Source organism: Corvus brachyrhynchos, unplaced genomic scaffold (genome assembly GCF_000691975.1).
Source record: "Corvus brachyrhynchos isolate BGI_N302 unplaced genomic scaffold, ASM69197v1 scaffold116, whole genome shotgun sequence".
NCBI classification, from domain to species: domain Eukaryota; kingdom Metazoa; phylum Chordata; class Aves; order Passeriformes; family Corvidae; genus Corvus; species Corvus brachyrhynchos.
Window position 1 is genome coordinate 14,576,209 of NW_008240221.1, and position 14,720 is coordinate 14,590,928.

General features: G+C 39.5%; 1 long non-coding RNA gene across 1 annotated transcript in view; it reads left to right on the forward strand.

Annotated features, from left to right (window-relative positions):
- The window catches only part of LOC108449275, a 4,137-nt gene extending 2,384 nt beyond the window's left edge, over positions 1-1,753 (forward strand). The window contains exon 2 of the long non-coding RNA XR_001865425.1: positions 310-1,753. This is a non-coding gene — a long non-coding RNA (uncharacterized LOC108449275). The remainder of the gene's footprint in view (positions 1-309) is intronic.
- The last annotated feature ends 12,967 nt before the right edge of the window (positions 1,754-14,720 follow it).

Genomic DNA, 14,720 nt, shown 5'->3' on the forward strand with positions numbered 1-14,720 from the left:
CGCTCCCCCCCCGCGCCCCGGCGCGGCGCCTGCCGCCCCCGCTCCGCGCCCGCCGGGCTCCCACCCAGCCCGGCTCCGCAGCCATCCCTCCATCCATCCCTCCATCCCTCCCTCCGCTCCGCGGCTTTCCCACGCTTCCCGCGGGGAGCGGCACCCCCGACCCACTGCCTCGCAGGGGTCTGTGCCCTCCGCTTTCTTATTTCCGTTCTTTCCCCAACATTTTTCCTCTTTTTTTTTTTTCTTTTCTTTTTTTTTTTCCCTGTTTTTTTTCTTTTTCTGTTTTTTTTCCTTTTCTTCTCCTGGCCCAAGGCTGGAAGGGCTCTGGAAGTTTTCTATCCCGTTGAGAAAACGCCATCCATGTGGATAACGCTGCAAACTCCTCCTGAACTCGCCATGCTCTTCCCGACAACCACAGGGATCTGCTTTTCCCCAAAAGCGGCCACAGGCGTTTCCAAGGCACAATTACTCATCACCTATACCGATTAGTATATATGCAGATCTGGTTTGCTGTGGTTGTGATACAGAAAATGCATTTTTCCATACTTATTTTGGCAAAATATTTATGTCCATAGATTCTTTTCGCTTCTTCCCCCCATTCTTTAGCTGGCTTTAAGACATTCCCTAAGAGCCATACCAAAGGCACTAGAAAGAAGGCAAGGAGTTGTTTTATATCCAAATGCTACATAAGCCTGACAATCATGATTTATTTCATTTCAAACAAGAAGATACGTTTCCACTTTTAATTAGTCACACTAAAAATTTTACAGTCACCTCTCTTCCTACTAAAATAAAATAAAAAGTTAATTAGGATAAACTAAAATAAGTCATTGGAAGCTACCAGTTTAAGGTCACTTAAAATAGTCCAGGGTTATTTATAATGTCGAAATAAAATTTTCCACTGAGCACCCTAACAAAGTTTCAGGTATCTGGCACAGCTGAATTTCAGTCTCCGTGCAAAAATATCTTTCTGCTGAACATTTACACATTTAACAGGAACTTACTACAGTCTGGAACAGATCACAGCTCAGAGCTCTAGAATTTTATTTAAATGGTTATGGACAAATTAATAAAAGTACCAGTAATGTTTATGGACCTGCATAAAAGCTGGATGGGATTTTTCAGAAGAAGTCATTCATGTTATGATATATATAATCTGGAACATTGGCTTGGATTTGGCTGGAATGGAGAGCAACCCTGCTGCTCGGCTTCCCTCGGGTTTTATTTCAGAACTTCTCGGAATTTTAGCACTGGTTGCAAAATGGGTCATATTTTAAGATCTTAGAGAATTGTAGGAGGTTGGTGAAAAAATGTGCTTGCGCTGCAAGTTATATCTTAACAAACACCGTCAGATTCACTTTACAGTATTGGATTTTCACCACTATGGCTGCGCTTGCTGCAATTTAAATTGTCTTTTAGCTTTTTCACTTTTAACTGTGTTATGAATACAGCCATAATCAGACTGCTTTTGGACAAAAAGGTAATGTTTTAAGGAGCACTAAGTTTATTTACCATCACATTTCTAAAACACAGGCCCAGCATGCTCCTGTTGTAAGTACTGGGTGCTCAAGATGAAAAATAATTATCAGATATGAGAGATTCTAACCTAGATGATGTTCCCTAAATAAATAGTTTTGATGCCAGTTCCTTGGGCTGGAATGTGCTGCAAATACGATGAATACATAATTTATTTTGAGCCTCTCTGTGTATGTAAATAGCCTTTGTGAAACAGGAATAAATGAATGGGTTCACTGAGTTTGTTATGGTATTTGATATTTTTAGCCAGAGCGACTGCAGCAATGTCAGCAATTATTACTATAGTGGAAGAATTGCCAATATTCTTGTTTCCAACATCTACCTTCCCGAAGTTTTTTATTCACTCGTGAAAGTGTGCATCGAGCCAAAATATGTGAACTTAAGTAAACTTAATGCTAGAGCAGGTTTTGCCCGAACTTCCATTCATTTCAGTAGGGGCAAGATAAGCTCCAGTGTCTCTTGGCAGCGCTTTACTTTCACTTTGGTTGGAAGTTGACTGTTTGCCCAGCTATTCTTTGCTTTTTTCTTAAGTATGACAAATAGTAACCCTAGATTAGCACGTTATTTGGTCTGCTAAGTAGGCGTGTGGTAATGAGTTCTGTAACTGCAGCATTCTTACTCAGACTATGGACTACTATGGTTTGTTTAACTACTGTGTCCCTGTCCCACTGATTTACAGCCCAGATAAAAGAAGATTCTTTGTGTCCTGAAGTTAGTTGAAAGCATTTAATATTTCAGCACCATGCACTGCTTTTTAGTATTTATAATCCCTGATACGTACAAAAGCATAAAGGTATGAAAGACAGGCTAGAAAATGATTACATAAACAAAAAATGAACTGGAGGATATTACTTTTCCCCCAGTATTTTCAGGAGAAAGTGAGGACTGAGAGCTGAGACTCTTGTGTTCTGTCTCAGGATTTGATGCTGAATGCTCTGGGACCTCAGACAAGACTTTTAGCAAGCTTTCTTTCTGTATAAAATGAGGTCCTAACTATTACCACATATCTATTGAGATAGAAAAATATATGTTAAATTCTCAGAGGTTCAAAGATGAGCAGGGCTTGGCATCGAGTAATACCAGGAAAAAAATTTGGAAATCTGGTAGGAAACTTGCCCTGTCCCTGCTGAAAAACTGATGGCTTTTCCAGGGCACGCAGCGAAACATGGACTATACAAACAACAAAGTAAACAATTGCTGCTTCTGTATTTTTCCTAACTGATGTATTTTCTGCTTCTCTAATAAGCAGGGACTGCAAGCCTAGGTGTGGGTCGTGCTGCAGAGTTCTCCCGTTTCCCTCCCTGTCTGCAGCCTCTTATGCCCCAGTGTGATTGCATGTATTTCAGAAAGGTTTAAAGCAGCAAATGACCATGTCATCATCATCACAACGAGGCAGAACGTCGGCCTACTTGTCATCTTCTATGGCCTTTGAAAGAGAAAGTATGACCTGTGCTTTCTGGCACTAAAAACCTGAACATATAGTAGGATTAGAAAAATGTATGGCCTGTCTTTCTCAAATGATTTTTTTTTTTTATTGCAAAATGTAAACTAAAAATTAGCTGTAGGAAGTTGTTAGGATCCTCATAAGTTAGGGACAAACTGTCATTTTTCATGGCAAACCCAAATTTGTTCCTTTCCATTAATCCTCCGCCCAACTTCTGTTTAACTAATTTCAGAGTGAGGAAAAAGTTTCCTCCTTGGATGAATTCAGATGAAATCAGTATGTTGTTTTAGAGATATATAGGCTGAAAAATGAGAACTTAAATTTATTTTATTTCCTTATTTCAGCATATGTAAAAGTAGCATGAGCCAGAAACTTCATGGTTGTTCTTTCTGTTGACCTTAGTGAAAACTGGTTCTTTTGACTAACTGTGGGGAAAGAGGGTGGTATAACTGTAATTAAAAAGGGTTTATACATTTGGAACTTTGCAGAGTCCCTGAATTTTGCATGCTGTTTTTTTAAGAGTCTAATGAAGTGCTCTCTGGCCAGATACAAGCTCCATAAAGCTCATACAGGAGATACTACAAGACGTTAAGTCAGTCTTGAGTGGGAGAAGGGTTTTTAGTGTTTCTAACCACAAACACAGCACCAGATCCTTGCATTTACTCTCTCAGTGTTGTAATGGTGACGATTCCCACTGTAAATTTATTTTCAATAGCATGGATGGCAGGACAAAATTTCTTTGTTAATAACACAAGACTTGAAGCTGAAGTATTAGAAAAACACTGAATAGTGATAGGCTTGTTCTAAAATGGATGAAAACAGAGAACTATGAAAGAGATGGCGGACTCTACAGGAGTGAACTAGAAGAAAGCATACGGTAATGGCAAATGTAGAATAAGCATAATGGGCAAAGCAAACCAATGCTTTGAGGATCATAAAAACGTCTTTTGCCTTTTCTTTCCTGAAAATTCACTCAGGCCAGACCAGGGCATCAAGAACAATTATATTTATGGTGTGTCATAATGTAATCCTGAAAATGCCAAGCATCCTGCTTACATCTTAGAAGAAATATGTGTGTGCCCCACATCAGGTGTGGCCTTCGGGCCTTGAGTGTGGGGGCAGAACACAATCAATCCCTTGAGTGTTGTGGAATTGGCAGCCAAGTCAAAGGAGACAACAGTGCCAGTCCAAAACCAAGCTATAAGGGCAGGTGACAAAACATTAGACATCACAGGAATGATTCTGTCTAGTAACAGAAGACAAAGACCTGGCAGAAAAATATTAAAGGTGAAGCTGCCAGGAGGATCTGCAGTTAAGCTTGTCTACCACTTTCCAGTATAAGACCTTGTTTTCACTCACATAAATGTTGCCAATTTTCAGTTGTTCAGGATGAGCTTTTCAATCCTGAGTCTGCCTCAAGCTGAATTTTTTGGAAACCTGCAGCAGAAATACTTTTGCTGCTCCTAAGATCGGCATTAAGAGAAAACACATTGTTTCACAACATTTTAAGATCTCATCCCAATATCTATTTCAGAGCTGGGATGGGAAGTTTTACTGAGTAGGAGAGGAACAAGGAGGAAAAAGCAGGTAAGTTCCTTTTGTTGTCCCTGACCAAAAGGATCCACCCGAACTTGGCCGAGTTAGAAGCTGCTGAAAATTGTTGAGGTTTTCCTCGCGCATGCTCAGTACAGATTGTGGAGCTGGCAGCTGGATTCTGCAAAGCCTCCATAGCAGTACTGGGCTTGCTAGACTGGATTGGATCTGTAGTCAGTCCAGTCTGACCAATATTGTCCCTGACAGTAGGCTGCCCTGTTTTAGAGAAGAGGATAAGAAACTCTTGAGTCAGCAGATAGAGATGGGATCTATTCCTCCTTTAAGGTCTCATCCTAGTTAATAGTAGCTTATAAAAAATATAATCAGAATGACTGCCAGCAGTTCAGTTTTAAATTGTGTCTTTCAGAAGTCTATAATTCAACCATAAAAATTCCTTACAGGCTGAAATCTGGCTTATACTCTTAGTTCAGAAGTCACAGTTCTCCAGAGATTTTTTTTCAGTAGTCTGTTTTGAAGTGATAGAAAAAATAGTTATGTACAAATTCTGGACATTTCTTTCACAACACACCTCATAATTCAGTTATGATAAGCCTGATAAGTTTTAAACTATTTGTTTCAAATACTGGTCAGGCCCTAGAAGGATCAAGAATAATTAAAATCTTCACCATTAACACTAGACATTCAAATGTGAATAAGGTTCTCTGATCTTGGGATATTAGGAGCATTACGATATTAGGAACTTATGTGATGTAATACCAAAACCTGTTAGGCTAGTTTTCCTTATAAATATTTATATAATTTATTAAATGAACATATTGAAAAGCAAGGGAGAATCCTTCTGTCTTCTCATGGCAAAACTCATCATGAAGACAGTCACTTAGATGTTCTCCTATTTGAAATATAAGAAGAACGACATAACCTGGTAGTATGCAGGACAAACAAGCAAGAGGTCCTCAGAAGGGGCAAAGCAGATGCAAAACCTTTCTTGGAAGACCACAGCAGCTCTCATTACTACCAAGCTTCCCTTTGTAGTGGAGAAGATAGAGAAGCTCTTCCCATCCCTGGAATGCTTTCAAAGATACTGTGCTTGGCACCCTGAGGTTAGCGTGATTTTTGAGCAGATAAAGGCCCCTTACATGAAAAGGCAGATCCCACCTTCTTTTTTTTTTACTTTTTTTTTTTCTTTTTTTTAAACCTTGGTAAAAAAAGAAAGAAAATCCTTATTCTGTCTGCAGTTCCACTGATTTCACTGGTAGCCTTCATGGAATAAGGGGCTGCTTCACCTAAGAGAAGCAGAGGCAAGACTTTAGCTAACTTGCTGCTTCCAGTTACTCACCTTATCCTTTCATATTTCCATGTATAAATGTCCATCATGGTAAAGAACATGTCAAGTCTTTCAGCTCATTATTTCCACTACATTTTAGAGAGATGGAATAATTTATATTTTTAGGCACGAAAAAAGGTCTTTCACTGTTTTTGACAATTGAAGAACATGGACTGAGGGAAGCAGAGGAAAGTTCTATTTACTAAACACCACATGTAGATTACCACTGATAGTTTTTCTAAGGAAATTTATGACCTGAGTGGAGTAAATAAACTCCCTTTTTGGTAAAGAATCTGCAGCCAATCATTCATGCTTGCTTAGAGACGTTACTGTTCATGTTGCTTTTATGTGGAAGCCTACAGTAAAGGGTGATGTTATGTCTAAAATAGACAGTTGGCAGCTAAAAAAGAAAAGAAAAAGCTATTTCTAACATTACTTATCATGAGATTCTTGCTAGATTATGGCACATTCACTCTGGTTCAGGAAAGAAAGAAAAGATAATGACAGGACAATTATAATTCTTGTAACTAATATGTTATCTTCATGCACGCACTTGCATGCCCAGCTCCATTTACTGGCAAGTTATGGCATTTTACACATCTGAAATAAACAGAGAGCTCTCAGTGTGTTCAGAATGTTTAGTAAGTCTGAAAGTTGTTTGCTCTGTATCTCAGAGTAAATGAGAATGGGACAGACACTTCGGTTCTCCTGGCTGCCCACCCTGTATTCCCATAATGCTTCCATGCTCCCCTTCCTCTCCCCATTTTATGTTCTGAGTCCAGTAGAGACATAACTATGTAAGGCAATCAGGAACACTAAGTGAGAAGAAGAAGAAGTAAGAAGAAGGTACAGATAATGTTTTCAGAAATATTTGTTTCTCATGTACAAGTAACTCCATGGCTTTGAGCTCTACCTCTCTTGATTTACACTGGTTTGAAAGGGGAACTGGGCTGTTATTAAGTCTACCTGATTTAATAGATGCACACAATGTGTTGCTTATTTTCTTCTACCACATGTGAAATTATCAATACAGACTTCAGTAATTCCACATTCCAGAACAAAAGTATTCTGAATTTAAAATGAATAAGTGGCTTTCTGAGTGATGATCCCTTGTCCTTAACTCACCCCAGTGCACTTCAGCATGTGGGTTCTGTAACATTGCTGGGGCTTTGCCTTCTCTAGAAGAACTCCCTGTTTTTGATGAGGGGTGTCTAAAATAGTTTTCCGCCCTCAGATCCACTCAAGTACTAGTAGAAGTAGTTGCCTCACTGGTATGGACAAGGTCAGCTAAGTTCACTGCTTACCATAGCAAACCATGCCTTGTTGAGGGCTCATGGGATAACTTGCCTGTGTAGGATTTGCCTCAGAGTGTACAGAAGAATTTGTTACAATAGATGTTGAACTCACTGACTTTGTCCACACTGGATGAGCAGTTGTTTTCAACAGTGCTCCAAGATGTGTGGAGAGTGGGCAGGCATTTTGACAGCAGTTGTCAAAAACACGTTGTTTCTCTGGGGTAGGTACCTGCCTACCATAATATCCATGCTCTAAAAGGCCAGATTCAGTAAGCCTGGGATAGTGTAAAGTCCTCTCTGACAGCACAGCCTGCAACTTTCTGTGCTGGTGTACACTTGCAGGATGTCAGATGATGAGCAGGACTTTTAATGTACAGTCCCTTATCATCTACATCAATACAGAATTGAAGGCCACAAGCCAATTGCCAAAGATTATGCTAATTTAAAGAACAATTAGTGGAAGAAAATACCCATGCTATAAGTAAGTGATCAAAGCTCTCACCATGTGAGGCTGCTGACATAATAAATAAAGCTGAATCTTGCAAGTCCTTCACACACTATATGCTTTTCTGAGCCCATGTGAAAAAATATAAGAAATTTTTTTGCCAAACCCAACTGGGTTGGGTATCTTTACCTCTTAGATGTTCATTAATAATTGACCAGTTCCATGGAAACATCATAAAAGAAGTGGATGGTAGCAGAGATTTTCTTTTTCTATGTTATTTATTTTGCAATTACGCAAAGAATAAGCTGGCATATGAGGAAGGAAACTGAAGCAGAAGTTATTTTTCAAATGGATAAAAGAAGATGCTATTTGTACAGAACAACTTCTAGTTGACCTTTGCAATAAATGCCATAAAATACTATTTTGGCCACAAATAGAACAACATTTTTAGAAGGATTAATGTTTAATCTGTCTGTCTGTCTGTCTATCTGTGCAGGATTTTAAAAAGACTGGAGGAAGCTAGTAGTCCACTTTCACTTATAATTGCATCTGTAAAACTTTAAAACTGTGCAAGATCTTTCTCTGCTGTGCTGGATGCCATTAGCATTAGCACATTACCACAGAAAAGGAATCAAAGGTAGACGGTGGACTTCATAAGAAATCTTCCAAAAGCCTTCTATCCCTCAAAAACTTTAATTCCCAACAAGATCCTGGCTCTCACAAAACCCATTAAAATATATGAACTGTTCAGTAGGCTCACAGAGTTGATAACAGTCTGACTAAAATCCAGAACTATATTAGATTGGAGAGAGCAATTTTTGAGGAATTCTGAAACCCTGGAGGAATTTTAGAGGGTCAGTCACTACACTTATACTTGGGGGATTTTTTCTTTTTTTTGAGATGATTTTTTTTTTTGGTCATTGTCTCTTTTTTTTTTATTTTGGCATTGGTACAGGTTTCTATCACGCCGCGTATCCAGTCACACAATATTGCTTGAGTACCATGCAGTCATTCCATGCCTTTTCCGGCCCTGGATGTTAGGTGAACGTGAGCCTTAAAAAATAAAATGGATACTAAAAAATCTAAACACTTTACAAATACTTTTAAAGGGAGGGATAAGAGAGGTAGCAAGCATCGGGAAAGAATCTCTCCAGATTCAAGAGCTCTGTATTGGCAATTTGCAGACATTTCCTAGTAAAAATGCTTTAGCTGATCCCAGCTGTAATACTGGATCCTTGGAAAGGTTGACTGGGTATGTCTTTTGGCTGATCTGAACACACTGCCTATAGTTCAACATCAACATCCTGACTTTTATATAATTCAAAATCCATATCTAAATCATTAGTGTAAATGTATTTTAAAATGGCTCTGTATTTTCTATCATGATACTAAGTTGACACTGGCAGAATGGAAATTGGAGAGAAGCTGTGAAGAAATAAAAAAGTATCCTGCTCTGGTTCTCAGCTACAGGAATGACCAAAGCTGCCAGAGAAGCACCTTATACAAAAGGAAGACTGACTAGGCAAGAGGTAAGAATATTCTCTGGACCACTGTTGAAAGCAGTACTTCTTATCCAAAAGAAAGATGGAAATATGTAATTGTACCCTTCCTTTAAAACCAGGTCTTGCTGCTTTCCTGTGTGTTACAGATCACACGTTATTTTACATTGGAAGCTTGGTGCTAAAATCTAAAACCTAAGGGCCAAGTTCTGCCCTTAGATACACATGCACCAGTCCAATGAGCTCAAAGAGAGCTGTGTTCATATGTTTAGCAGTGGAATTTGGCCCTAAATATTTAAATATTTATTCAGAGAAAAAAAAATCTTCTCTGATATATTTGTATCTCGTATCTAATGTACACAGGTTACCACCACTGGGCACCCACCCTGAGAAATAAGAAGTGTTAGAGAACCATAAACTCAGTATTCTACCTGCTCAGCATGGTCAAATAACATTAATTTACTTCAGAACATTAAAGAAATTAAATCTTTAGCAACCTGTGGCTGATGTTATTTATTCTGCAGTCCAGTAGTAATTTGATGCAAATTGCTGGTGCTATTCCTACATCTCAGGAAAGTACTGTTTTGAATGGACTGATTCTGGAAACTTTCATTATATGACTATGCAATCCAGAAAGAACTAATGTCCTCTGTTTATATTTTTTCTGCAGAGGAAAGCTCAGTGTTCTGGCTAATTCTCACTTATCTTCCAAAGGTTTATAACTGGAATCCAAAATAATCTAACCATGTAATTTGGAAATGAGGATCCTGAGGATCCCACCTGTTCTCCATGGCAAATGACCCAGATGGGTTTTTGCTACGAAGGATTCTGAAACCTGCAAATTTTCCTCTAGCACCATAATGCTCCAATTTGTATATCTAATATAAGTGAAAAGTAACTATATGTAACTGCTGTTTTCCTTGGACAAATGACAGCTAGAGGAGAGCTGAGTTCCAGGTTCAGACACCTAAATTTGGTTGTCTAAAAGTAACTGTTTATACTAGCTATTTAAGCTCCCATGGTACTCAATAGTGACCTAAGGTTCAATTCACTTGCCTAAAATTAAGCTTCTAATGCCATAACAGCTGCCTTGGGCTACCTAAAAAATCACCACGGAGCTGACACATCTGAGTCAGAACCTGTGTGAGGTGCTTTGGAAAGGCAAGTGGAGGGAGACAACATAGCTCAGAGGACTTGACATGGATAACTGAGTGCAGCCCTCACAAATGCAGTCAGTGGCTTCTACAGAGCAAATCTAATGGACAAACATAGATGTCTGCTTTTGGAGGAACTGCTTTCTTGCCAGCGTTGACCATGGGCTTCCATTGAAACCTACTCCTGATATTGTAGCTGCCAGAATACATCCCGGTTTTAGTGTGATCACTACGCTTCCAGTTCAGTCAGGCTTAAGCTACTCTGGTTGTGCATTTTGTGCAGTACAGCAGTTTCAGTGAAATGCTGGCAGGCAGGTCAGCCAGAGTGATGGGCAGGTGTGATTACAGGGGTGGTGAGTCTCTCTTTATGTTGTGCTTCAGAGAGTTCCTTGAGATCCATCTGGACATTTAGCGAACACTGCTACCTGCCCCTTATCTAGAGGAGTCTCTGGCTACTAAGTGCTGGCTCTTTAGATTGCTTGGGAGAATTGGAGCTTTGTCTGCTCTTTACTGCTCTCATCTATAGGTGACAAGGATATCCAGCATACTGCCAGAGTGCTCTTTTCAAAGCTGCATGGATTTTTGGGCACAGTCAGATTTGTAAGAAAGACTCTGCACCAAAGCTCATTTTCTGTTTTTAGAGCCTTTTGTCTGGAGTTCTCTAACCATAGAAGTCACCCTTGAATATCTCTGGCTATAGAGGTGCAATGCATGATGATGCCAAAATGCCATGACCCTTGCGGGAAGAAGGTAAGAACAAAAACATCTGTGGACTTGTTAAATTCATTAACAGTCATGGCCAGTAGGGCCTTCTACCCAGGTCTTGCCTCAGCACTAACAAGGTGAGTTAAGAGTGATCCAGGACCAAAAAATTCTTTGCTGCTACAAATCGTGATTTTGGTTTGCTCTGGTCGTTATCTTGGTTGAGATCAAACCTCAAGCATTACTTCAGATAACATACACAATTATTAGCATAAGCTTCCTTGATTTGTGTGGAAACTCCCAGCCTCATTTGTGAAAGCCATGGTTTTGAAAAGGGCACAGCAAATAAGCACTGTTTAAGGTACAGTCTCATTTAGGGCAGCTGATTGGCCAGGCTGGAGGAGTGGCTGCAAAAAGGGTCCCTCTAAAGTAGTTTTTCTTCAAGTGCATTGATTCAGATCAGTCAGAAACAAAACTCTGCTTTTATCTTGTTTTATATTTAATTCTGCTGCTTTAATATGCTGCTTACTTAAGGGTGTGCCTACGGGGCTGGCTTCTGAGAGGAGTGTTAATACACCTGCAAAATGGCTACTACAGATCAAAGGTCTTGGTCACAACTGGATTACACAACACAGAGTTCTGTCCTCAAGATCACGCTGCTACCTAATTCTGTCTCTCCAGGTCTTTAATTTTCAGGCATTGGAATTGCCTCAAATCCATTTTGGCATGGAATACATAATTATTTTCATATTGTGCTAGTCTACTCTCCTGCTTTCATCCCCACGAGCCAGGAGTGAATAAGAGTTGGCAACTTCATACTCAACTATTATATTGCAGAGTACACCTTAATCAGCACCCTAATAAATAGCACGCCCAATTAATTGGGACATTGGCCAGCAAGCCAATTCCTTTCCCTGAGCTTCAGTGTCTGTAAATGATGGATAAATAGCATTCTTGCTGTTGTCTGTGAGCATATTTGTTGTAATTAACAGGCATGAGTTGGTGTTTGCTGGCATGTGTTTCCTCAGTAGCTCTGCTCACTTTTTAGTAGGCTCCCTGTTTCCATACAGTTACTAAAAATAAATAAAGAACAGATTTCCCTTTCAGTGTTTGCTTAAATCAAGGCAGTCCTTTTGTATTTAAAAAAAAAAAAAAAGTAATCTATCCCTTACATTCCTATATGGTTTTGACAATTAAAAGTAGTAATTTAATTAGCATGTTTCTGTTTTGATTAGTACAGTGAAGAGGCCTTTGCCACACCATGGAATAATTTATAATAAAGGGAGAGATTTCTGCTGCAGGTCTCTAATGCTACTTTTTTTGACCAGGGATTGCACGGTGGTTTGCTTTAAAGTGGTATTTCCTTGAGGGAGATCCACAGAAGTACAATCTATTTTCATAAACTGGTATATGTTATGCTTTACTGTAGGCATGTGACAGTTTGTCTTATTTGGACATCCTTTGCCAAAAAAATAAATAAAAATGAACACAGCAAACTTTTCTAATCCCTGCATTCCTCACAGATTGCTTTAATGGCGACTGAAAAAACTATTGGAAGTAAATGAATATGAAAAAGGAAATGGTACTGGGGAAATCTCAACAAGGGATCTTAAAAACCAGGATGGCTATGGATCAACACAGGGTAGAAACATCCGTGTAATTAAAGGAGAACATAATTTGTGGGTTATCTGAAAAAAATTGTCTGGGTTGGCATTTACTTTGACTTGTTGGCAGGAGGAAAAGAAACCGCCCTGTACCACTGCATAAGGTTCCTTATTAGTTGTGGCTTCTGCAGAGGCTCCGTCTCCTCTTTGGAACATGGAGGATTTCTTTCATTACATAATCTGGAATTTTTTTTTTTTTTTTTTAATAGATTGAATTTTTTTTCTCCTGTGTGTGCAAATTCTCTTTGCCCCAATGCTTCTATACTGAGGTTATTATGCCGAAGGAATGCAAGCGTCTAGAGTAACAATGGTTCATTTTCCTTTAATGACTTTGTCGACAGGATGGAGACATTTTTGTGGTGTGATGAATTCACTCAGTCTCCCGTTGTGTTTTCTCCACATGCTTTGGAAACTCTCTCTCTCTCCGAGAATTGTGGCCATCCACTCCAGCAAGAACTTCATTACTTTATATTCATTGTATTTAAATGACACCCCAGTGGTACTGACCTCCTGGGATGTTTGATGTAAATTATATGCTATGTAGGGGGAAAATAAAATCGTTTTCTGACTTTTTATGTTCTGCAGAGAAATAAAAAGTGAAAACAAATGACAGAGAAAATCAGGCCTATTCAAAGTGAAACTTTGTAAGCATTATGGTTTGAGCAGACTCCAGTTTGTAAAAGTGCTGAGACAGTTCATAATGACCTCATGATCTGAAAGGTGACCTGAGAAAGGGAAACAATTTTGTATGTGACCTTTTTTGGTTCTGTATAATACATAACAAAAACTTGATCGTGTTTTTTTTCCCTCTTTGCAAGTATTGTGAGAATACAGACTCAAGCAGGAAGCAGCCTCTGCACTTTTACCAGCTAGACAAAGGCACAGTGCTAGAAGGGACACCTCAGTGCTCTTTCCTCCTGTCTTCTAGCAGATTTTCTTGTTTTGACTTCAGATTTCATAGCCAATAGGTATCTGTCTTGTTCAATTATTCTGCCAAGAGTTATCACCTATAGAAGTGGCAACGGGGGAGGGGGGGAGGAATGTTCTCTCATCAACCCAGATCATCACTGGGCAGGAACTTCAATCCCTTATGAACTGGTAACCTTTCACTGCAGGCTAAAGGGTTCTGCACAGCAACACAATTTGTCAGGAAATGTTTCTGTCAGTGCTTTTCAGGCACTTACCAAGTCACACTGCCTCTATCCAAGCTCCTGGAAGTTATGTAGCTCACACTGGACATGCTTAACCATATTATCCCAGTAATTCCTGTATTAAAATTACCATATGGAACTGGCATAGTAATTTCTCTATTTTTTCTACATTTTTATATTAGTCTGTCCTACCAATTCTGAGATATATAAAGATACGCATAGAAATGTCAGCAGTATGCTGCCTTGCCTCCCGCAGTTTAATGTAAGGTTTTGACAAATCACAGAATTTGGCTAAAAACTTGACGCGCCTTGAGTTGTTCTGCAGTACCTTTCATAACTTGACGGAATGTTTTGATTCTTCTTTTGGCCAGGAAAATGCTTATCAATAATCCTGCTTTGACTGGGGTTGCCCAGATATTTTAAAATGGGTAACAGGAAGCAACAGTTCAGGCCATCCTCCTTGCAGCAATGACTTAAGACTTTGCTGTGCAGGCAAGAATCAGCAGCATGAGGCCTCTCATTCTCCAGGATAATATCTTGGTGTTTTGCCCTGTTGCTGTCAGTGCTTGGGCTGGTATCAGCTTTACTTTCATAATCATAAGCAGCAGCAGCAGAAGGGAGAAGGGCTGGCAGCACTCGTCAGCGAGTCACAGAATCACCTCGTCTTTCTGAGGCTGATGTGGGAGGTGGGAACAGGGAGGAAGCAATGCAGAAGGGACTGACAGAGTGTTTATATGAAGTAGCAAGAAGGACGGGGAGTGAGTGGTAGCCAAAAAAAAAAAAGTAAGGGTAGCAGAAGTCAGCTGCGGGAAAAAGAAAATAAGATGACTTTCTAATAAACTGGAATTCAGATGGCCCCTAGAGTGTTAAGATTATTGCAGTGGTTGCCAGAGCTTTCTTCTTCCTCCTTTTCTTATCCAGACCCCCAAAGAAGTAAAATTCAGAGATTTACATA